The sequence below is a fragment of the Prenolepis imparis genome, unplaced genomic scaffold, assembly GCF_030444845.1.
Source record: "Prenolepis imparis isolate NDT839.2.m4 unplaced genomic scaffold, iyPreImpa1.0 SCAF_14, whole genome shotgun sequence".
NCBI classification, from domain to species: domain Eukaryota; kingdom Metazoa; phylum Arthropoda; class Insecta; order Hymenoptera; family Formicidae; genus Prenolepis; species Prenolepis imparis.
In genome coordinates, this window is record NW_028141172.1 from 9843364 (window position 1) to 9870644 (window position 27281).

Here is a 27281-nt window from a genome sequence, read left to right on the forward strand (position 1 = left end):
CCGCGACGGAGGCCTACTTTGCAGACTTCGAGAAAACGTATTTTTCAGATGGGTTAAAGAAGTTGGAGCATCGCTGGGTCAAGTGTATCGAGCTAAAAGGAGACTATGTTGAGAAATAAATCGCCACTTTTCCAAAATTTTCGTTTTTCTTTTGTAGGCTAAGTACTTATCGGACCGCCCTCGTATATTTAATTCAGAGCTGTCCACGTTTTGCACTTTTCGGCCGATTTCCGAGGCTGACCGCCTAGCGGCCCCCACTAACGCTCGAGACCTTAGCAACGCGTCGCCCGATAACCATAGTGAGGGCCGCTAGGCGGTGAGCCTCGGAAATCGGCCGAAAAGTGCAAAACGTGGACAGCTCTGATTTAATTCATATACATATACATATATATGTCATATATGTATGTACATATTTTCATCAGACATAAATCGAAAGTCATAACATTGTCAAAAGTTCATAGCATTGTGCTCTCCAGAACATTTGTTTACATTAAAATATATTTATAAGATGTTTTTAAATACAGGAAAAATAAAATTTTTATGATTATAAAGAAAATGATAATAAAAACGTTTAATGTTGAAATATAAATATTGTTAAAAGTGTCAGTGATAATAAACGCATTCATGGAAAAAGAAGTTGAATAAAGATAGAGCCACTTTTACTTAAAGAAATTAACTGAGTAATCTGAAACTAATACGTAAACCAAATTATTAGAATATAAATTATAATTATTAGACGAATTATTAGACTAAGCTAATCCAACAAAAGAGTCAGGCTTTCCATGACTTATTTGCTAAGAGAAACAGATATATGTAAATTTTTATTAACCTTTATTAACCCATTCTCGCGTCCTTCTTTATTTCCTGTTTGACATACAAAATATTTTTGATATGCATGAAGAATTTTGATCAGATATATAAAAACAGATTTTTTAAAAATGTGATTTGTATAGAATTTAGTACATTACACATTTTATAGTAATTTCACCTATCTCTAAATGCCATTTATAACTAAAATCAAAAGTATTTATCTATTTGAACACTGGTATAACTACTTGTTTTTTTTTTATTTTTCAGTGTTAGTAAACAAAGTATATAAAGTTTAAAATTTTTTTTATGCAAATATGTATACAGACGTATAATACAGACATATTTTCAAATATCTCAAATAGATGTGCAAAAATTTGTTTCGCTTTAATATACACATGTTCAAATAATTAATTAATTAATTGTGCCAACTAGATAATATTCATATTGGATGCAATTCTGCGTCACTTCTTAGATCTATAATATTGTTCAGACAAAGTTTAAAATTTGGTCTGGCATTTGCTACACCCCAGCAACGCTGCATCAACTGATATAATGAGGATGGACAATCGAGAGGCATCTGCAACTTGCCTCCCTCGCGTACGTAACTTATCACTTCGAGATTAGATTTTGTTGTAGAGTAAGGTTGCTCACCCAATGATGTAATCTCCCACATTAGTACTCCGAATGACCAAACATCGCTCTGAGAAGTAAATATTCCGTTCACTAGGTATTCCGGTGCCATCCAGCGAACAGGAAGCAGACCTTCTCCTTCCTAAAATAAAATTTTAACAAAGATAAATATCTTATTCTAATTATCCATTTTTGCAATAAATATTCTTAAGCAAAAAACTAATATTTTACATTATACATTTTGTTTACTAATATTTTGCATTATACATCATATACATATATATTGGAGAAATATATACAAAAATATATGCATAGTCTTCATTTTTCTTAAATTATATATATATATATATATATATATATATATATATTTGATTAAAGATATATATAATATTATAAAAAGCTATAATAGAAAAACACTATCAAAAAGTTTCATCTTTTTTTATTAATTATATCTACCTTGCGGTAATAGTCATTTCTGTAAATATCTCTAGCAAGTCCGAAATCACCGATTTTGACAATACGATTCTCACGATCTCTCGCAAACACTAAACAATTTCGGCACGCGAGATCTCTATGCACAAAGCGCAGCTCTTCTAAATAGCAACAGCCTCGCGCAACATCTTCGCACATAGCGAGCAAGTCTTGTAGACGCAAAGCGTGTAAATCAGAAGGTTGTAATATTCGACACTCTCTCAAATATTTTAGCAGATCAGTTTCCATTAATTCCAACACGAGTAATGGAGAATCCTCGTCTAAGCAGACAGCTAATAATCTTAACACATGTTCGTGTCTAAAGTGACTCATAAGTTTAGCTTCTTGCAAGAATTTCTTTTTTTCTTCGACAGAAGCACACTTTTCTAACATTTTTATGGCAACGGATGTCTCTGATCCCGGTTCTTCTAAATCCTTGACATTCCCTTGGTACACCTGCGAAATATTAAAAATTAATGTAACTTTTATTAAACAAGAAAAGATAATTTAATTTTATATAACATTATACATATATATTTTAATTTATTTTCAATAATTCAACGATAAAAAATAAAGTGCATATGTATATCTCATGAAAATTAGTGTATTACTATTTCTTTTAATTTAAAAAGTTGATTTATATATCCGAAAAAATTGTATTCTCATCTTAAGTATATGCCACTTATCTTTATAATATCTTCCAGTAAAATAAGCGGTAAAAAGATCCTCTTAATTTAGGAGAAAAATTCTCTAAAGAGATATTCTTAACATGCAAGAATATATACTTGATGAGATGTTTTTTTATCCGTGTATTATTAAAATTATTAATCAATATAACAAAAAACAGCCTTATAAATGGACATTTGTTACTTATTACATGTATATTTAAATGTTACACATATAATTGAATATTTTTTTATGTATTTGACATACTTAAATACACATTTTGCTTATTATGTTATTACTTTTAATATTGATTGTAAACTTATAAATTTATTATAAATTCAAATAATTTTACTTTATTAATTTTTATTTTAAATTTATTATTAATTTATTATATTTATTTTGTGCGACGCTGAAGTTGCATAAAAAATAAGAATATATTCTCAATTTAAAAGAAGGAAATAATCTTATTCATTAAGAATATCTATTAAGAGGACTTATTAATGCATTTCAAGAAAACAATTTTTTCGGTGTAACATTTACTAAGAAATGTGTATTTCTTATTTCTACATCTAAACATTAATGACTTAAAATATGACATTACGAAAAATTTACCATTCCGAATGCGCCGCTGCCAAGGAGTTTCGTTAGTGTGATTTGCTCACGTCTGATTTTAGTCAGCATAAATTTATTTGGATTATATTGCAACGCAGGACTGTATAACGCATTATGCTGAACGTTTCCGATAAGTACCTCATGTAGAATCCTAGTAAAACTTGCTCGTTATCTTCTCTGCGTTGTCGGTATACTGTTATATAAAGTTATAATATATTTAAATAATATTATGCATTGCAAATTTTAAATTTTGCTCTTTAAACAAATAAGTTAATGTTTTCTGAAAAATCTCTCCACTTATTACATTAATCATAATTTGTAATTTAAATAATTTGTATTAAATATACTTACAACAATAAATAAATTAGCAGATGCAGATTACAATAACGGTAGCAGCAAGGCTTAACATCAATGTTAGATTATATTGCGAAGCTCGAATTATCGAATCGTCACCTTTGTTACATACAAATATAGTTTTAATTTTTTTGTCTTATTTGAATATTTCTACTTATATTTTTATCATTAAAAATATTTAATTCTTAAAATTCAGTAATTCATTATATGTATGTAAAATAAACAGATCATATTAAAATATCTACATATTATCATATTTGCTTATCATGTGTTTGAAAAATAAATCTTTCATCAGATGGCCATGTAAAGTTCTCGTATTCAGGATATGTCAGTATTAAACGAAACTTGTATAAAGTTGCCGGTAGCAAGTTTTCTATATAATACATTACTGTTTCATCATAATTCGTCTCAAAATTATCTGCGATTTGCCACTTTTGCATCACATCATTTTTGTATTCCAGTATGTAATGTATCGTCAGATTAACGCTAGGAATCCACGAAATATTCATATTGTTTTTGTTAACTCCGCTCAAAGTAATATTGTTCGGTTCCGAGTACGTGTACACAGTTTTGCTCAAACTGTCATTATATAAATTGCTGTAGTTAGCTGGATACACACGTACATATACAAAGTATTTCTGTTCTGGCAGCAACGGTTGGATTATAAAAAATATTGTAAAAAATGTGTTGTCTACTTTATTATTAATAAATGGTTCTTCTATCGGTTGCGTGCTGTTCACCAAGTTAATTGACTCCCAATATACTCTATAAGTTACTGTCGCACAATTCAGTTTCGTGTGTAGCATCCAATAAACTGCCGCTATAGTCGGCGTCAGAACCTGAACGTTCACATTTTCTGGTGCATTGAGTTTGCTTTCGTTAGTTCTTAGTATGACTTCCGATCGGAATTGCAGGTCCATCGATAATTGATCAGAGTAAAAATTGCTCACAGCTAGCTTCAGCTTGTATTTTGTAAACGGTGTTAAATTCTGAATATCATAATATTGCTCGTATGTCTGTATATAGAATTCATCGAACTTGTTATGAAGATTATTATTCAAACAGCTTACGTAGATGATTTATTTAATAGTAGGTATGTTGTTTTTGCATTTGTGCTTGCGATTTGGTTTTGTAAAGTTCAAAACAATACTGTGCGCTGTTATTTTTACTATTGTAATATTATAATTCTTTTCATCAGGCGTAAGGCATTCCGTCCGAGGATATGGTTGTAAGGAGGATGATTTACCAAACGATATTATGGGAGCAAAGTGATCCGTGCTTTTTATTATTTGCACGTGTTTAGATGCGTTTTTTTCACTGTCGAGAAGTGCATACTTCTTTTTTAAAATATAAAGATAAGTACCTGATGATGTATTTACATTATATCTATTTGCATAAATGTTTGTTTTATAAATTATCAAATGTGACGTAAACATCGTGCCAATTTCAGCGATTGAAATTGAATTGCATTTATTTATTTTAATGTTCGCCACAAATAATTCATGTCTTTCTAGCCAGTATATTAGCGGCTCCTCTGTATTTGTGATGTCAAGTATCATATCATAATAAAATCTTGAGAATGATACATCGTATGCACAGAAGGTCGTATTGGTTTCTAAAAAAGGTTGCACATTTTTTCCGTCAAGATCCGATTTCATTATTACAAACTGCATATCTAAAAACTCTTCTATCCAATATAAAAATCTGGAAAATATATATATTATTCTAAATGTGTATTATAAAACATAATTTTAATCATGAAGTTAAAAGAATAATAAGCTTAGGTTGTTACAATTTTATGATAATTAATAATTTTATGATTCTTTATCTTTATTACAAAATCATAGTGAATTACTGCAAAATTGGAAAATAATATAAATTCTTAACTGAAAGAGACAAAAATGTTCATTTTTTCAAGTGAATAAAAGTTAATGTACCTCATAGACGGCTGTTTAGTTAAATAAATAAGATTTTCTCTGCTCAAAATCTTATCATATTTGACTATGCCATTTTGCCACATTGTTAAGTCCAGCTTTATAATGGATTTTGCTGAGTCGTCATATTCCATCCAATATAGATTTCTTCCTATCCAATCGATGCAGAGATTGCGTGAATTTATTTTAAGGCTAGTTATTTTTGTAATATTATTTGTATTCATATCCCATATCATTAAATCTTTTGTATACTCAAGCACATTAATAATCGACTGGAGCCAATAAATTTTATGTTCTGCTACAGAATAAGCGACATCTCTTGTAATAAAATTGTCATTAGGGATATTAAAGTTATTAACGTAGTTTCTTGAATCTAGGTCCCATATTTTGATACTTCTCCTTGTTTTTATTAATAATTGAGGTATCGGATTTTCATGCGTGGTTGATACGTTCATTAAATCCGTGTAAGGACCAGCACCAGCTTTAGTATGCGCTCGTACTCGATAATAGTACGTTGTATTAGGTTTTAGATTATGTTCTGTGCTCCATTATAGTTAAAATAGTTTTGTCGTCACAGATTTGAATCTTTTTTAGGTTTTCGATGTACCAACATTGTACTGTATATCCTTGTATCACTTTGTTTCCAAATTTAGGTCGATTCCATCTGTAAGATAAATTTTAGTCTTTTCATATTTAACATTTTTTAACAAAATTAATATTTTTATATGTTAAATTTTAGAGAGAAAAAGGATATAGACTAAGAAGTTAGATTCTTCACCTGAATGTTACAGAAATGTTGATTTTTTCATTTAGAAATCCTTTGAACTCTACGAATGCTCTTGGCTTGCTTGGAATTTTTCCTACAGATTTTAAGATGGTACATATTAATATCTTTAAGTTGATTATCTCGGTAAATTAAAAACAATAATAATAATTTAACGTGCAATGAAAATATAGAAAAAAGAAAAAAAAACTTATATAACAAAATTAACGTAGCAAGTTTTTAAAATAATGAAATGACATACAATCCTTGTGAATGTGTGTGTGTATGTATGTGTTTCAAGATTTATGTCAGAGAAGTAATTGCTAAGTTATAAACAAAAAAGCTTCCAATAAAGTGCTAAATACTTTTCTAAAATTTCCTATTTATTCACAAATCAGAAGTATATTATTTGCGACAGATTTAAAACAAACAAGAAAAATAATGAAATTGATGGTGTTATCTAAATTCTGCTTTATTTTACATACAGTGTATACATTTTTTTCTCTCTTTTCGAAAATAAATTTTATATTACCTTTGTTATTAGAAAATAGTTTGATATTTTTTTAAATTTAATTTTTACTCCCTCTTAAATTTACATTATACTTACAACTTTTAAATTTTTTGTTAATTTTTTATTAACGTTCTATATATTCATTGCATCTTACCAATAGATTCAGGGTTCATGGACATATTTGCAAATGTAACTTCATCGTCTTCATCGACTTCATTTCTTCACTGCAAAAACAAGTGTGTTACTTTTACACATTTTAAGCGTGTCATTCTGTAGACACTTTTTACACGTTTCATCGTGTGTAAAATAAGAACACACGTGTGTTGCATGTATGCATCTATGCGTGTTGTTTTTACACATTTTACGCGTGTTCGTGTTGGATAATTGCCGCCAAAATTTTAGGGGTGTTATCTGGGGTCTTATATATATATATATATATATATATATATATATATATATACACTTTATATTAATACATATTTTATTACATTAGCGTGTGCCAATGATTAATATACATATATGAAGCGAACTATGATAAATAATATATGTATATATATATATGTATATATACACTGTGGATGTTATGTTATGTGAATAATATGATAAACTATGTGATAAATATATATTTTACACCTATTAATCTAAATCCTGAATTTTTTATCACGATATTTGCCGCCAAAATTAGGGATGTTCGACAGCTGTAGAAGTAACGCGCAAAATGTTGCATTATGTGTATACGATGTACATGATGCAACATTTTGCACATTACTTCTACAGCCGTCGAACACCCCTAAAATTGTTTTACAGCGGGATTTCTAATTTTTTTGATTCATTTTTCGTATGAATTTGTGGATCGTGTGATTTTTAATGTCGGTTCCAAGTACCTTATGGTCAATAAAACCCATTACATTATCGTACGCCAATGGATACGCTGTGTCCCAAATATAATATGTAGCCAGCAAACCCATGACGATTTTGACAACCGTAGGATTAATTTATTTATATGTTTATATTAAATTTTTATTTCTTTTATACGAATTTAAACACAAAATACAAACTTTTAATATTGATCTGATCAATTATTAATGATTTTATAAATTATAATATTTTGTTATACATATATTTGTATGGAGTTGTGTTTACATATATATATTTTAGTTAGGTAGCATGTTATATAGGTAGGTCTATATATTAGTTAGCTTATATATTATACATTTTTATTACATAGTTAGTCATTATATATTTTCTTTAGTTCTTTGTATTTTTTTTCAATTAATTTTTTTACACACTTATAAATGTGTTTCTTTTTTCCGTGTTAGTTTCGCTCGTGCGTTATTATCAACGTGTGTTGTACCGTACAATATGTGTAACATAGTACTTTCTGTATTATATCAACACGCTTTAAGTGTGTTTGAATTAACGTGTTGTTAACGAGTTGCGTCGAGAAAATGTGTATAACACCTACACTACAAAAAATGGCCGTGTTCGATGTGTGTTCAACGTGTGTAGAAATAACACATAACACACTTTTCTCACGTGTACTGAACGGCTGCTGTGTTGATACTACACACTTTGAATAGAATAATACGTGTACAATACACGTAAATGTGTAGTTTTAATATGGTTAGGTGTTATACACACTTCTCGATTACAACTCGTTAACAACACGTTAATTCAAACACACTTAAAGCGTGTTGATATAATACAGAAAGTACTATGTTACACATATCGTACAGTACAACACACGTTGATAATAACGCACGAGCGAAACTAACACGGAAAAAAGAAACACATTTATAAGTGTGTAAAAAAATTAATTGAAAAAAAATACAAAGAACTAAAGAAAATATATAATGACTAACTCTGTAATGGGTGACTAATCATGTAATAAAAATGTATAATATATAAGCTAACTAATATATAGACCTATCTATATAACATGCTACCTAACTAAAATATATATATGTAAACACAACTCTATACAAATATATGTATAACAAAATATTATAATTTATAAAATCATTAATAATTGATCAGATCAGTATTAAAAGTTTGTATTTTGTGTTTAAATTCGTATAAAAGAAATAAAAATTTAATATAAACATATAAATAAATTAATCCTACGGAAAATCCATACGAAAAATTAATCAAAAAAATTAGAAATCCCGCTGTAAAACAATTTTAGGGGTGTTCGACGGCCGTAGAAGTAACGTGCAAAATGTTGCATCATATACATCGTATACACATAATGCAACGAATACGCGTAAAACGTGTAAAAACAACACGCATAGATGCATACATTCAACACACGTGTGTTCTTATTTTACACACGATGAAACGTGTAAAAAGTGTCTACAGAATAACACGCTTAAAATGTGTAAAAGTAACACACTTGTTTTTGCAGTGTAACCATATTAAAACTACACATTTACGTGTATTGTAAAACGAATATTCTGTTCAAAGTGTGTAGTATCAACACAGTAGCCGTTCAGTACACGTGAGCAAAGTGTGTTATGGCTTATTTCTACACACGTTGAACACACATCGGACACGCCCATTTTTTGCAGTGTTATAGTCACGCTATCAGAATAATTCTGATCCGGCTGGAGATTTTGTAAAATGAGATGATTGTTGTTTTCGGGCACTGGAATATCCTTAATGAAACATAACATAAAAAAGAAATAAGTAAGGCAGCTAGACCAGAAATTCCACGGTATCATTAATGATAAATAAAATAGTAAATATAAAAATATATATAAATAAGATTACCATAAAAAATAACATATATGTCGAAATAACTAAAATGAGCATAAAATTTTTTGTTTTGGAAAAATATAAGCATGATATTTTTATTTATAATTCCATTCCTCATTTATAATGTGTTAAATATTATGTAATTTCATTTCTAAAATATTTATTTCTATTATTTTTCAACATATTTTCTTGCAATATATCAAACATGATTCTTGTATTAATAAAAAAGTCACGCAGAATAGGCAGAATAACGATTATTTAATAAGAATTCATAATTGGTTCCATTTTAACAAATGATATATGAAAATGTTACACTCTTCGATTCCTGAAGCAATTTTGCTGATAGTTAGAGCTAATGATTTAGTCTTTTAGCGATTGTTAGTTAACTTTTTAGAACAAGCGAGTTTACTTTTTAATAATCCGTCAGTTAGGCTTAAAATTTCAATAATAACGTTTGTATTTCAAGAATAAAAATGTTTAAAATATTGTCTTTTATGTGTATATATGTGATTATACAAATTATATTAATTTTTGTACTTAAAATTTTTTCGAAATTCTTTTTGATTATTGTTATATCTTTTAACGCAAACAAATTCTAGAAAACAGGATACCATATACTTTCGATTGACATTATCACGTTATATAAGAATATGTGCATATTCTACATATAACTATTTAAATGGATATCTATATTCATATGGCTATATAAATGGATATACTATGAATGTTATATATATATACATTTTTCTAGTTAGATTGGAATAGATTGCTGTTACGTATATTGTTCATTTAACTATTGGCCCTATAAAGTTAATTGATACAATTTGAATTTTATTATACCAATATAGTCGACATTCCTTTATATGTAAATAGCACAAATGTAACTATACTTGACACATCAAAATGACGCTGACTTTTTGAATTAATTTAGTTAAATAAAAATTATTTTACATGTCTTATTATATATATATCATTAAATTATTATAAATATTTAATAAAGTAAATAAGATCTTTTTACAAATTGATGAAAAATCATAAAACTCAATTCAAGTGTCATATACAGTATGTATGTATGTATCAAAATAGTGAAAAATTAACAGAGAATCTCTTTAATATTAATCATTATTATTCTTAAAAATAGCAATAGAAACACAAACATAATACAGTCAAATTTTAATATTTCGTCTTAATTAAGTTTAATTTTGTACTATATTTGTTAGAATTTAATTTATATCTCTATAAATCCATATATGGCGCTTGAGGTAGTACTATATCAAGTGCTGCCCCTAGTAACTTATGTATCGAGTATGCGCTCTCTTATATAGCTTTAGCGTATGTCTTTTTGTCCTGTCTTGACTTATTTTCCGTCCGTTGCCCTGTGATTATATTTTTTAGTCTAACCAAGTGTTATTATTTATCACTGCATTCCTCATCCCGCAAAGTATACCTGCTACAATACAAATTATACATCCATTTATAAGCAAAATAAAATTTTCAAGTTCTATACATCCTTTCTCAATGCATCATACTTTTTAGTTTTTTGTATAGTTTTATTTTATTATATTATACAGTATGTAATATTATTATATTACACGTTTTAGTTACTCAAATAAACTGCACTGTTACTTGTAATAAAATTTAATTGTTTTTTAATGAAGCGAAAAAAATCTCTTACCTGCGTGAAATTTAAATCCGGACACACACACTGCAAAAAATGGGCGTGTTCGATGTGTGTTCAACGTGTGTAGAAATAAGACATAACACACTTTGCTCACGTGTACTGAACGGCTGCTGTGTTGATACTACACACTTTGAATAGAATAATACGTGTACAATACACGTAAATGTGTAGTTTTAATATGGTTAGGTGTTATACACACTTCTCGATTACAATTCGTTAACAACACGTTAATTCAAACACACTTAAAGCGTGTTGATATAATACAGAAAGTACTATGTTACACATATTGTACGGTACAACACACGTTGATAATAACGCACGAGCGAAACTAACACGGAAAAAAGAAACACATTTATAAGTGTGTAAAAAAATTAATTGAAAAAAAATACAAAGAACTAAAGAAAATATATAATGACTAACTCTGTAATGGGTGACTAACCATGTAATAAAAATGTATAATATATAAGCTAACTAATATATAGACCTATCTATATAACATGCTACCTAACTAAAATATATATATGTAAACACAACTCTATACAAATATATGTATAACAAAATATTATAATTTATAAAATCATTAATAATTGATCAGATCAGTATTAAAAGTTTGTATTTTGTGTTTAAATTCGTATAAAAGAAATAAAAATTTAATATAAACATATAAATAAATTAATCCTATGGAAAATCCATACGAAAAATTAATCAAAAAAATTAGAAATCCCGCTGTAAAACAATTTTAGGGGTGTTCGACGGCCGTAGAAGTAACGTGCAAAATGTTGCATCATGTACATCGTATACACATAATGCAACGAATACGCGTAAAACGTGTAAAAACAACACGCATAGATGCATACATTCAACACACGTGTGTTCTTATTTTACACACGATGAAACGTGTAAAAAGTGTCTACAGAATAACACGCTTAAAATGTGTAAAAGTAACACACTTGTTTTTGCAGTGATAGTACTTTCTGTATTATATCAACACGCTTTAAGTGTGTTTGAATTAACGTGTTGTTAACGAATTGTAATCGAGAAGTGTGTATAACACCTAACCATATTAAAACTACACATTTACGTGTATTGTACACGTATTATTCTATTCAGAGTGTGTAGTATCAACACAGCAGCCGTTCAGTACACGTGAGCAAAGTGTGTTATGTCTTATTTCTACACACGTTGAACACACATCGAACACGCCCATTTTTTGCAGTGTGAGGATTGTCCAGAACGGTATGATTCTGTGTCAAAATCGCGATAGCTGCCTTCACCAGCATTAAACTTTTCAATAAAACGTATAATTTCAACTTAAACATAATAATTTCGGTGAATGATGGCGCTCAATTTTTAGTCACCAGTGTTGTTTTTCTTTTTATTCTGTGGATGATTCAGATCTAATCGATACTTTATTATGTTCTCGATGAATTCTTTAGAATCCAGTTTGCGAATCGCATTATTATCTTCCAATTTTTAAAAGTATCTTTTTATTATTAATATATATCTTAGATCATATGAGAACTTCTAGTAAGTAAAAGGTAATTTTTATAATTTTTCGATGACAACCAATAACAATACAAAGCGACACGTATTCACTCCTGATTGTATCGAAGATAATAATATATCTTTTTTCTAATTTTTTTTAAATATTTCGTAAAAATATAATCAATAAAAAGATAATTGAACAATTTATAAGTAATCCAAAAATGATAGAATTTTTAATTTTTTATCACTTTCACCGCTATTCAAGCATAAAATATTATCCACGTTGATATTTGTCATATTTTTTGTTTCACTAAAAATATAAACACTTATGATTACTTTTTTTATGCATATTGTATACTGTATACTATGCACGTTTTTAAAATCCACTATTTGTGCATATTGTTGTGTGATATTTATATGACAGTATTTGAATCAAATGACGCGCAACATTGTCTTTTTTCGTGGCAATCGCAATCGTAACTGACTCCGCAGACTAGACCGATCTGATCATGCTTTATTTGCTGCCCTCTGTTTATGATTCACTTCTCTCTGCTTGATCGATGACACTCATTGTCAGTGTTTCTTCCAACAGTTACTTATTCCAACAGCTTTCACGAATAATTATATTCTATATATATACAGGGTGTCCCATAATTCGTGAACCACCCGTCAGTTGCAGGTAGAGCATGTTGAACTGAATAGAAAAGTCCTCTACCATTTTGCGATTTTCGCAATAATTAATGAGAAATAAATTAAAGAAGATCAGCCAATTCGCGTGACGACGGCGAGAAAAGACAGCCCAGTTTCATATCGTTACTAAGCATGCGGCAAAAAGAAACAGTATAATGTTACACGGTTGCTTGGCGCGCGATGAAGCGGGGAGGAGCGCTTTACAAAAGACAGTAACTACATACGAGTAGCGCTAATTCTGGATCCCCGAGTGGGCTGTCTCTTCTCGCTAAACGCTTATCATCGCTCGAATTGGCTGATTTTCTTTAATTTATTTCTCTCTTATTATTGAGAATATCACAAAATGGTAGAGGACTTTTCTACTCGGTTTAACTAGCTCTACCTGCACACGACGGTTGATGCGACTATTACTGGACACCCTGTATATATATATTTATACATATATATATCTATATTTATACATATATATATATATTTTATATGAGGCGCATTTTTAAAGTAAGGTCCGGTTTAAAATAAAAAAAGATCTTGACATTTAAAAATAATTTATTATAAGCAAAAACTTCTACAAGCTTACTTTATTGCAATAAATTTTGTGTTCTGGTATCGAACAATCGAATTCGAACATCGTATTAAAATCATGATTAAAGAGATTAGCGTAGGTTCTTGATTCCAGATCCCATTTGAATACTTTTATGCAATACGAATCAATTAATCTATACGAATTATGCAATACGAATTAATTAATAAATAATTAAGGTATTGGATTTTTATGCGTCGTTGATACGTTCATTAAATCTGTATAAACTTCTTAAATAGCTGATTTCTGTCAAAAAATATTAATGAAAAATTAATTTGTTAATTAAATTTTAAAATAATAATATATTAAGAATATTAAAATAGTAATACGTTGTAAAATGATACGCTATAATATCTTATTCGCAAATAATATTTTTTTTACAGAAATCAGTTTATAACTGTCAAAAATATTAATCCAGTTTAAAATATTGTAACATATTATTTAAAACATTACTTTTACCTATGTAATATATTAATATGAAAATTTAATTAGCAAATAAACGCCTCAAATAGCTGCTTTCTTTAAAAAGTCTTAATTAAGCTTTAAAAAGTTAATTTGCTAATAAAGTTGTAAAATATTATGTTAAAAAAATTAAAATAGTGATATGTTGTAAATAATATGTTATAATATCTTATTCTGGATTATAATATTTTTTTCCTAGAAATTAGCTGATAACTGTCAAAAATATTAATCGAGTTTAAAGTATTATAACTCATTATTTTAAAAATATTATTTTTGATTCTGTAACATATATTATTATTATAAATATTTAATTAGCAAATAAACGTCTTAAATAGCAGATTTCTGTCAAAAAATATTAATTTGTTAGTTAAATTTTGAAATAATAATATATTAAAAATATTAAGATAGTAATATGTTGTAAAATAATAATATATATTTTTTTTCATTCGATCGCTTTTCCACTTAAAAATTTTGAAAAATTGCGAAATTTAATTATGTTTATATTTTTGTTTTTGATACAATCGAATATACTACAATCGTTACATTGTACATTGGGATTAATCGAAGAAAATATACTATATAGTTTTATAGCTTGATTATATAAATCATTATAATCGATCTTGAAATAGTTTTATCAAGTAAGAGAAAACTCAAAATTTATCGAGATACATGGAAGGGAGAACATCAATTCGATTAGTGGTATTTAAATCATTGTGAAGATTACATGGAACATTGGTCATAGTCGAGAATCGTATGAAAGCCGATCGAGTATAAAAATATCTACAAGAAGAGAAAATTGTTATGTTAAAAACGTTACAAACGTTATGTGTTTTACTAAAACTGTTAATGCTAACGAAAATGACCATAATGTTTTCGTCAGGAAATCTAGGGATTCTGGAAAATCTTTGAAGCTCCGGTCCAAGAAGTTACAAAGAAAAGTATTTTGGTATACTCTAATTTATATACTTTACGCTAATAATAGATTTTTTCATGAAGAAAATTGAATGTTATATATTGCAGACAATACACTATTTGTGTAATTAAAACTGTATAATACGTAAAACTAAAGAGTTTTAATTTAAAAAAAAATGTATATAAAGTTTATTAATTTTACGTCACACATTCAAAAATCAATGTTATGTAATCAAATTAAAACTTAAAATTAAATTTAATTCAGACGATATATTAAAATTATTAAGCAATATGTATTATTATAATATAATTGTTAGATTTAAAAGAAAGAATTTTCATTTCATTTTTTTTGTTACTTAATAAGTTTGTGACACATTTACATAAATTGTTTGTAATTTCTAAAACATTTTTATTTCTCTAGATATGTTCAAATTTACTAATTTTTATTTAAAACTTGCAGGGTAATTTATTTTTTATTTAACGAAATTAATATAGAAAATCAGAAAATTTTAGTTAAAATAATTCGCATGCTCAACGGCTACTAAACATCGAAGTGAAAGATTGGTGAAGTTGAACTTCGAATTGGGGACAATTAATCAATCTATGAATAATATGCGCAATAAGCTGTCACTTTTGCTATATGTGAGAATTTATATACACTATTTATCACTTAATGTATATATATATATATATATATATATATATATATATATATATATATATGTTATATATGTATGTACATATTTTTATCAGATATAAATCTAAAGTTTATAGCATTGCGCTCTCGAGAAAATTCGTTTGCATTAAAAAATATTTCATAAGATGTTTTCAAATACAGGAATTTATAAAATTTTTATGATCATGAAGAAAATGATAATAAAAATATATATATCTTATATATATGTTAAAATATAAACATTATTGAAATTTTAGTGATAACAAACGCACTCGTGAAAAAGAAAGTCAAGTTAAGATAGAGTTACTTATTAGAAGAAATTAATTAATTATTTTGAAACTAATATAAAAACTGAATTATGAGACAAAATTCCTTCAACAATCGAAGAAAGTCAAGCTCCCATGATTTATTTACTAAGAGAAATAGTTCTTACTTAGAGAAAAAATAGAGAAAAAAGTTTCTTACTTGTTTAAAGTTTTAAATAAACATGCAATGCCATAATGAGATAAGTTGGAATCTTATTTCAAGAAGTCATTTGATTCTTCTCTGAGATAACATCTATGCAACTAGCGAATTTACGGAGTACGGAATTCTCTACCACTTTCTAATAAAGCATTGACTTGGCCTAATTAAAAAGCGTTTGTCATTTTCGTGCTATGATACTGAATTAATATGATAATATATAAAATTTTAATCTCTAAAATGATATACTTTTTATTTATCATTCGGTAAATTCTTTAAAGCTAATTTACGAATCGCAAGTTATATCTTTCTCTTACGTATTAAGATTTCTCTTTGTAACAGATCACGATGGATCTGCATTCGAGCAGTCATACAACTTCTAGTAAATATATAGTTTATTACCTATCTTTGAAAAATGAATTATGAAATGAAAATGATAAGTTCACATACAGATATACCTATATATATAAACGTATAATACAGACAGTATAATTTCAAATATCCCATAGATGTAAAACTCATCGTTTCTTCTTAACATATATATATACAAACAATTAATTAATTGCCGGCTATATAATATTCATTGATGCGTCGGATTCACTATTGCGTCTTCTGTGTCGCTTCTTAGAGCTATAATATTGTTCAGACAAAGTTTAAAGTTTGGTCTCTCATTCGCTGCACTCCAGCAACGCTGCATTAGTTGGTATAACGAGGATGGACAGTTCAGAGGCATCTGCAATCTGCCTCCCGTGCGTACATAATCCATCACTTCGAGATTAGTTCTGGTAGAGTAAGGTTGCTCACCTAACGATGTAATCTCCCACATTAGTACTCCGAATGACCAAACATCGCTATAAGAAGTAAATATTCCGTCCACTAAGGATTCCTGTGCCATCCAACGAACAGGAAGCAGACCTTCTCCTTCCTAAAATATAATTTTAACAAAGTTATATTTTCTATTCTAATTATCCATTTTTGCAATAAGTATTCTTAAGCAAAAAACGTTTACTAATATTTTGCATTATACATTATACATATACAGGATGTCCCATTTTAATCTCCCCAGGCAAACATCTCGAAAAATATGGAAGATACGAAAAAATGTTTCGGACAAAAGTTGTTGGACTTGAAGGGGGACAGATGATGAAAATATGGACTTGACCTTGAATGACCTATTGAAGGTCAGGTCAAGGTCTTCGTTGTTTTCTTAAATAGAACCCCCTATTTGTTGTTGCATATTCTTTTAGGCCTTGTTGAAACGTTTTCAAAACACTACCTATTGATGTCTCTTACGCAAGCCGTTCCTAAGATACGAAGCTTCAAAGTTGACATATCACCGGCATTTGCATTATCCAATGTACACCGTGGAGAGGTTGTTCAGTCAAATTGTGTATGTGTGCGTGTGTGTGCTTCTTTAGTAAAACTTTTATCTCTCTTTCTCTACCATTTTCTTATTCTTTCCCTTACATTAAAATAACCAGAAGAAAAATAATTAGAGAAAAGTTAAACTACAGAAGCACACACACACACACATACACAATTTGAACAACCTCCCCGCGGTGTACATTGGATAATGCGAATGCCGATGATATGTCAACTTTGAAGCTTCGTATCTTGGGAACGGCTTGTGTAAGAGACATCAATAGGTAGTGTTTTGAAAACGTCTCGGCAAGGGCTACAAGAATATGCAATAAAAAATAGGGGGTTCCATTTAAGAAAACATCGATGATCTTGACCTGACCTTCAATAGGTCACTCAAGGTCAAGTCCACATTTTCATCATCTGTCCCCCTTCAAGTTCTACCACTTTTGTCTGAAACATTTTTCTGTATCTTCGATATTTTTCGAGATCTTTATCTGGGGAGATTAAAATGGGACACCCTATATATTGGAGAAAGACATATGAAAATATATGCATAGTCTTCTTTTTTCTTAAATTCTATTTGACTTACAGATATAATATAAAATAATATAAAAAAACGCTACAATAGAAAAACACTTTCAAAAAGTTTCATCTTTTTTAATTAATTATATCTACCTTGCGGTAATAGTCATCCCTGCAAATATCTCTAGCAAGTCCGAAATCACCGATTTTGACGATACGATTCTCACGATCTCTCGCAGACACTAAACAATTTCGGCACGCGAGATCTCTATGCACAAAGCGCAGCTCTTCTAGATAGCAACAGCCTCGCGCAACATCTTCGCACATAGCGAGCAAGTCTTGTAGACGCAGAGCGTGTAAATCAGAAGGTTGTAATATTTGACACTCTCTCAAATATGTTTGCAGATCAGTTTCCATTAATTCCAACACGAGTAATGGAGAATCCCCGTCTAAGCAGATAGCTAGTAATCTTAACACATGTTCGTGTCTAAAGTGACTCATAAGCTTAGCCTCTTGCAAGAAATTCTTTTTTTCTTCCACGGAAGCACCCTTTTTTAACATTTTTATGGCAACGAATGTCTCTGATCCCGGTTCTTCTAAATCCTTGACATTCCCTTGATACACCTGCAAAATATTGAAAATTAATGTAACTTTTATTAAACAAGAAAAGATAATTTAATTTTATATAACATTATACATATATATTTTAATTTATTTTAAATAATTCAACGAAAAAATATTAAGTGCACATGTATGTCTCATAAAAATTAATGTATTACTAATTCTTTTAAAAAGTTGATTTATATATCCGAAAAAATTGTATTCTCATCTTAAGTATATGCCACTTATCTTTATAATATCTTCCACTAAAATAGGCGCCAAAAGGATCCTCTTAATTTAGGAGGAAAATTCTCTAAAGAGATATTCTTAACATGCAAGAATATATACTTAATGAGATGTTTTTCTATCCGTGTATTATTAAAATTATTAATCGATATAACAAAAAACAGTCTTACAAATGGACATTTGTTACTTATTACATGTATATTTAAATATTAATTACACATATAATTAAATATTTTTTATGTGTTTGACATAGTTAAATACACATTTTTGCTTATTATGTTATTATTTTTAATATTAATTGTAAACTTATAAATTTAAATAATATTTTATTAATTTTTATCTTACATTTATTATTAATTTATTATATTTATTTATTGCGGCGCTGAAATTGCAAAAAAAATAAGAATATATTCTGAATTTAATATAAAAGATGGAAATATTCTTATTCATTAAGAATATCTATTAAGAGGACTTATTAACGCATTTCAAGAAAACAATTTTTTTTGGTGTATAATTTACTAAGAAATGTGTATTTTTCATTTCTACATCTAAATATTAATGACTTAAAATATGACATTACGAAAATTTTACTATTCCGAATGCGCCCCTTCCAAGGTGTTTTGTTAGTGTGATTTGCTCACGTTTGATTTTAGTCAGCATAAATTTATTTGGATTAAATTGCAACGCAGGACTGTATAGCGCATTGAACTGAACGTTTCCGATAGGTACCTCATGTAGAATCCTAGTCAAAGCCTGCTCGTTATCTTCTTTGCGTTGTCGGTATACTATTATAAGTTATGATATATTTAAATTATATTATGCATTGCAAATTTTAAATTTTGCTCTTTTAACAAGTAAGTTAACTTTTTTTTAGAAAATCTCTCTACTTACTACATTAATCATAATTTGTAATTAAAAAAATGTGTATCAAATACTTACAACAATAAATAAGATAGATGCAGGTTACAATAACGATAGCACCAAGGCTTAACATCAATATTAGATTATATTGCGTAGCTCGAATTATCGAATTATCACCTTTGTTACATAAAAATATAGTTTTAATTTTCTTGTCTTATTTGAATATTTCTACTTATAATTTTATCATTAAAAATATTTAATTCTTAAAATTCTGTAATACATTTATATGCATGTCAAATAAACAGATCATATTAAAATATCTACATATTATCATATTTGCTTACCAAGTGTTTGAAAAATAAATCTTTCATCAGATGGCCATGTAAAGTTTTCGTACTCAGGATATGTCAGTATCAAACGAAACTTGTATAAAGTTGCCGGTAGCAAGTTTTCTATATAATACGTTACTTTCTTATTATTCGTCTCAAAATTATCTGCGATTTGCCACTTTTGCATCGCATCATTTCTGTATTCCAGTATGTAATGTATCGTCAGATTAACGCTAGGAATCCACGAAATATTCATATTGTTTATGCTAACTTCGCTCAAAGTTATATTGTTCGGTTCCGAGTACGTGTACACGGTTTTGCTCAAACTGTCATTATAGAGATTGGTGTAGTTGGTTGGATACACACGTACATACACTAAGTATTTCTGTTCTGGCAGCAACGATTGGATTATTGTAAATAATTTGTTGTCTACTTTATTATTAATAAATGGCTTTTCTATCGGTTGCGTGGTGTTTACCGAGTTAATTGTTTTCCAATATACTCTATAAGTTACTGTCGCACAATTCAATTTCGTGTGTGGAATCCAATAAACTGCCGCTATAGTCGGCGTCAGAACCTGAACGGTCACATTTTCTGGAGCATTGAGTTTACTTTCGTTAGTTCTTAGTATGACTTCCGATCGGAATTGCAGGTCCATCGACAACTGATCAGAGTATAAATTGCTTACAGCTAGCTTCAGCTTGTATTCTGTAAACGGTGTTAAATTCTGAATTTCATAATGCCGCTCGTGTGTCTGTATATAAAATTCATTGATCTTGTTATCAAGGTTATTCACACAGCTTACGTAGATGATATATTTAGGAGTTGGTATGTTGTTTTTGCATTTGTGCTTGCGAGTCGATTCTGTCATCTTAAATTTCAAAACAATACTATTCGCTGTTATTTTTATTATTGTAATATTATAAATTTTTTCATCAGGTATAAGGCATTCCTTCCGAGGATATGGTTGTAAGGAGGATGATTTACTAAACGATATTAGGGGATTAAAGTAATCCGTGCTGTTTATTATTTGCACGTGTTTAAATGCGTTTTTTTCACTGTCGACAAATGCATACTTCTTTTTTAAAATATGAACATAGAAATCTGATGTATTTACATAAGGTCCACTTAAATAAATGTTTGTTTTATCATATATAAAATGTGACACAGTCAGTGTGCCCATTTCAGCAGTTGAAATCAAATTGCATTTATTTATTTTAATGTTCTGCACAATTAATTCATGGTTTTTTCTACAGAATATTAGCGGCTCCTCTGTATTTGTTATGTCAAGTTTCATTTCAAAAAAAATTGTAAATAATGATGTTTTGTATGGACAAGAGGTCATATCGGTTTTTAAAAAAGATTGCACATTTTTTCCGTCAAGATCCGATTTCATTATTACAAACAGCATATCTAAAAACTTTTCTACCCAATATAAAAATCTGGAAAATATATATATTATTCTAAATGTGTATTATAAAACATAATTTTAATCTTAAAGTTAAAAGAATAATAAGCTTAGGTTGTTACAATTTTATGATAATTAATAATTTTATGATTTTTTATCTTTATTACAATTATTACATTCTTTATTACAATCTTTATTACATTATAGTGAATTACTGCAAAAAAATTAGAAAATAATATAGATTCTTAACTGAAAGACTCAAAAGTTTTTATTTTTTCAAGTGAATAATAGTTAACGTACCTCATAGACGGCTGTATAGTTAAATAAATAAGATTTTTTCTGTTCAAAATCTTATCATATTTGACTATGCCATTTTGCCACATTGTTAAGTCCAGCTTTAAAATTGACTCCCGATCTTCCATCCAATATAGATTTCTTCCTATCCAATCGATGCAGAGATTGTGGGAATTTTCTTTTAAACTAGTAATTTTTGTAATATTATTTGTATTCATATCCCCTATCATTAAATCTCGTATATACTCATTGTCAATATCAGTCGACTGGATCCAATAAATTTTATGTTCTGCTACAGAATAAGCGATATCTCTTGCATCATATAAGAAACCAAATATATTAAATAGATTAACGTATGTTCTTGAATCCAGGTCCCATATTTTGATACTGCTCCATGCATTTATTAATAATTGAGGTATCGGATTTTCATGCGTGGTTGATACGTTCATTAAATCCGTATAAGGTCCAACACCAGTTTCAGTATACGCTCGTAATAGTACGTCGTGTTAGGTTTTAGATTATGCTCTGTGCACTCCATTATAGTTAAAATAGATTTGTCGTCACAGATTTGAATCTTTTCTAGATTCTCGATGAACCAACATTGCACTGTATATCCTTGTATCACTTCGTTTGCAAATTCAGGTTGGTTCCATCTGTAAGACAAATTTTAGCCTATTTATATTTAATAATTTTTTATTTATATTATTTATTTATATAGACTGAAAACTTAGATTCTTCACCTGAATGTCACAGAAATGTTGAATTTGTCATTTAGAAATCCATTGAACTCTACGAATGCTCTTGGCTCGCTCGGAATTATTCCTAGAGATTTTAAGATGGTACATATTAATATGTTTAAGTTGATTATCTCAGTAAATTAAAAACAATAATAATAATTTAACGTGCAATATATTAAAGAAAAAGAGAAAAAATAAACTTATGTTAAAAAATTGACAGAGCAAGTTTTTAAAATAATGAAATAACATAAAACTCTTGTGTGTGTGTGTGTTTCAAGACTTATGTTAGAAAAGTAATTGCTAAGTTATAATCAAAAAAGCTTCCAATAAAGTGCTAAACCCTTTTCTAAAATTTCCTATTTATTCACAAATCAGAAGTATATTATTTGCGACAGATTTAAAACAAACAAGAAAAATAATGAAATTGATGGTGTTTTCTAAATTCTGCTTTATTTTACATACAGTGTATACATTTTTTTCTCTCTTTTTGACAGAATGAATTTTATATTATCCTTGTTATTAGAAAATGGTTTAATATATTTTAAATTTAATTTTTACTCTCTCTTAAATTTACTTTATACTTACAACTTGTAAATATTTTGTTAATTTTTTATTAACGTTCTATATATTCATTGCATCTTACCAATAGAATCTGGGTTCATGGACATATTTACAAATGTAACTTCATCAACTTCATCGACATCATTTTTTATAGTCACGCTATCAGAATAATTCTGATCCGGCTCGAGATTTCGTAAAATGAGATGATTGTTGTTTTCGGGCACTGTAATATCCTTAATAAAATATAACATATAAAAAAAATAAGTAAGGCAACTAGGCCAGAAATTCCACGGTATCTTTAATGATAAATAAAATAGTCGTATATATAGAAATATATATAAATAAGATTTTCATAAAAAATAACATATATATGTCGAAATAACTAAAATGAGCATATAATTTTTTGTTTTTAATAATATTAGCTTGATATTTTTATTTATAATTCCATTCCTTATTTATAATGTGTTAAATATTATGTAATTTCATTTCTAAAATATTTATTCCTATTATTTTTCAACATATTTTCTTGCGAAATATCAAACATTATTCTTATATTAAAAAGAATGTCACGCAGAATAGGCAGAATAAGGATTATTTAATAAGAATTAATAATCGTTTTTTTTTAATAAATGATATATGAAAATGTTACTCTTTTCGATTCCTGAAGCTATTTTGCTGATAGTTATAGCTAATGATTAGTTTTTTTGCAATCGTTAGTTTTAACTTTTCAAAATAAACGAGGTTACTTTTTAATAATCCGTCAGTTATGTTTAAAATTTCAATAATAACGTTTGTATTTCAAGAATAAAAATGTTTAAAATATTCTCTTTTATGTGTATGTGTGTGATTATAAAAATGATATAAATTTTTGTACTTAAAATCTTGTCGAAATTCTTTTTGATTATGGTTATATCTTTTAACCCAAACAAATTCTGGAAAACCCGATACCAAAAACTTTCGATTGACGTTGCTACGATATATAAGAATATATATGGCTATATAAATGGATATACTACGAATATTATATACATCCATCAATAAATTTAAACGCGGGTAGCTAGTTATTGCTGTTACGTATATTGTTTATTTAACTATTGGCCTTATAAAGTTAATTAATACAATTTGAATTTTATTATACCAATATAGTCGACATTTCTTTATATGTATATAGAACAAATGCAACTATCCTTGATACATCAAAATGACGCTGACACTTTGAATTAATTTAGTTATATAAGAATTAATTTACAAGTCTTATTATATCATTAAATAATTATAATTATTTAATAAAGTAAATTAGTTTTTATTACAAATTGATGAAAAATCACATGAAACACAATTCAAGTGTCATATATATATATATATATATATATATATGTGTGTGTGTGTGTGTGTGTGTGTGTGTGTGTTTATGTATGTATGTATGTATCAAAATAGTGAAAAATTAACAGAACATCTCGTTAATATTAATAATTATTATTCTTAAAAATAGCAATAGAAACACAAACATAATACAGTCAAATTTTAATATTTCGTCTTAATGAAGTTTAACTTTGTACTATATTATACATCCATTTATAAACAAAATAAAATTTTCAAGCTTTATATACATCCTTTCTCATTGGATCGTACTTTTTAGTTTTATGTGTAGTTTTATTTTATTATACAATTTGTAATATTATATTATATTACACATGTGTGAGTTTGAGTTACTCAAATAAACTGCACAATTACTTGTAATAACATTTAATTGTTTTTTAATAAACAAAAAAATTTCTTACTTGCGTAAAAAGATTGTCCGGGACGGTATGATTCTTTGTCAAAATGGTGATAGCTGCTTTCACCATCATAAAACTTTTCAATAAAACGCATAATCTCATCTTAAACATAATAATCTCTTCCTTCGATGAATGTTGGAAATCAATTTTTAGTCACCAGTATTCTTTTTCTTTTTATTCTATGGATTATTCAGATTTGATCTAATCGACTCGATACTTTATTATGAGCTCGATGAATTCTTTAGAATCTAGTTTGCGAATCGCGTTACTGTCTTCCAATATTACATTTTAATATATCTTTTTATAATCAATCACAATATATATATCTTAGATCATGTGAAGGAATTTTTAGTAAATAGTAATTTTTATAATTTTTCGATGGGAACCAATAACAGCACGAAGCAACACGTATTCACTTGATTGTATCGAAGATAATAATATATTTTTGTTGTAATTTCTTTTAATATTTCGTAAAAAGATAATCAATAAAAATGTAAACGAACAATTTATAAGCAATCCGAAAATTATAGAATTATAGGTTTTCTGTCACTTTCACCACTATTCTAGCATCAAATATTATCCACGTTGATATTTGTCATATTTTTTGTTTCACTAAAAATATAAAAAATTATGATTACTATTTTTATGCATATTGTATACTATGCATGTTTTTAGAATCCACTATTTGTGCATATTGATGTGTGATGTTTATATGACAGTATATTATTTGAATCAAATAACGCGCAACATTTTCCTTTTTCGTGGCAATCGCAATCGTAACTGACTCCCCAGACTAGACCGATCTGATCATGCTTTATTTGCTGCCCTCTCTTTATGATTCATTTCTCTCAGCTTGATCGATGATACTCAGTGTTTCTTCCAACAGTTACTTATTCCAACAGTTTTCACGAATAATAATATTCTATATATATATGTATATCCTATATGAGGCGCATTTTTAAAGTAAGATCCGGTTTGAAATAAGAAAAGATCTTGACATATAAATTTAATTCATTAAAATCAAAAATTTCTAGCTTACTTTATTGCAATAAATTTTGTGTTCTGCTATCGAACAAGCGAATTCAAACATCGTATTAAAATAATGATTAAAGAGATTAACGTAGGTTCTTAAATGCAGATCCCATTTGAATACTTTTATGCAATACAATCAATAATTAAGGTATTGGATTTTCGTGCGTCGTTGATACGTTCATTAAATCCGTATAAACGTCTTAAATAGCTGATTTCTGTCAAAAAAATATTAATGAAACGGTAATTTGTTAGTTAAATTTTGAAATAATAATATATTAAAAATATTAAGAAAGTAAAATATGTTGTAAAATAATAATATATATTCTTTTTCATTTGATCGCTTTTCTACTTGAAAGTTTTGAAAATTGCGAAATTTAATTACGCTTATATTATTGTTTTTGATACAATCGAATATACTACACTCGTTACATTGTACATTGAGTTTAATCGAAGAAAATATACTATATAGTTTTATAGCTTGATTATATAAATCATTATAATCGATCTTGAAATAGTTTTATCAACTAAGAGTTTTATTAAGTAAGAGAAAACTCAAAATTTATCGAGATACATGGAGGAACATCAATTCGATTAGTGGTATTTAAATCATTGTGAAGATTACATGGAACATTGGTCATAGTCGAGAATCGTATGAAAGCCGATCGAGTATAAAAATATCTACAAGAAGAGAAAATTGTTATGTTAGAAACGTTACAAACATTATGTGTTTTACTAAAACTGTTAATGCTAACGAGAATGACCATAACGTTTTCATCAGGAAATCTAGGGATTCTGGAGGATCTTTGAAGCTTCGGTCCAAGAAGTTACGAAGAAAAGTATTCTCGTATACTCTAATTTATATACTTTACACAAATAAAAGATTTTTTTCATGAAGAAAATTGAATGTTATATATTGCAGATAATACACTATTTGTGTAATTGAAACTGTATAATACGTAAAACTAAAGAGTTTTAATTTAAAAAAAAATGTATATAAAGTTTATTAATTTTACGTCACACATTCAAAAATCAATGTTATGTAATCAAATTAAAACTTAAAATTTAATTTAATTCAGACAATATATTAAAATTTTTAAA

The 27281-nt window shown here is 27.9% G+C and overlaps 2 pseudogenes across 2 annotated transcripts; both read right to left on the bottom strand.

The window, feature by feature from the left end:
* Window positions 1-1197: 1197 nt before the first annotated feature.
* Window positions 1198-13989, bottom strand: LOC145945120 (proto-oncogene tyrosine-protein kinase ROS-like; annotated as a pseudogene). Its single transcript, XR_014426796.1, has 11 exons — window positions 13939-13989; window positions 11181-11210; window positions 9284-9405; window positions 6906-6970; window positions 6256-6337; window positions 5481-6141; window positions 3800-5247; window positions 3541-3642; window positions 3190-3382; window positions 1897-2367; window positions 1198-1582 (listed from the first exon to the last, which is right to left on the bottom strand). The product of XR_014426796.1 is annotated as a proto-oncogene tyrosine-protein kinase ROS-like (transcript).
* A 2407-nt stretch (window positions 13990-16396) lies between these two features.
* Window positions 16397-26142, bottom strand: LOC145945011 (proto-oncogene tyrosine-protein kinase ROS-like; annotated as a pseudogene). The gene is made up of 9 exons (XR_014426780.1): window positions 25155-26142; window positions 23456-23606; window positions 22816-22897; window positions 22082-22728; window positions 20389-21815; window positions 20123-20221; window positions 19775-19968; window positions 18491-18961; window positions 16397-17378 (listed from the first exon to the last, which is right to left on the bottom strand). The product of XR_014426780.1 is annotated as a proto-oncogene tyrosine-protein kinase ROS-like (transcript).
* Window positions 26143-27281: the final 1139 nt, after the last annotated feature.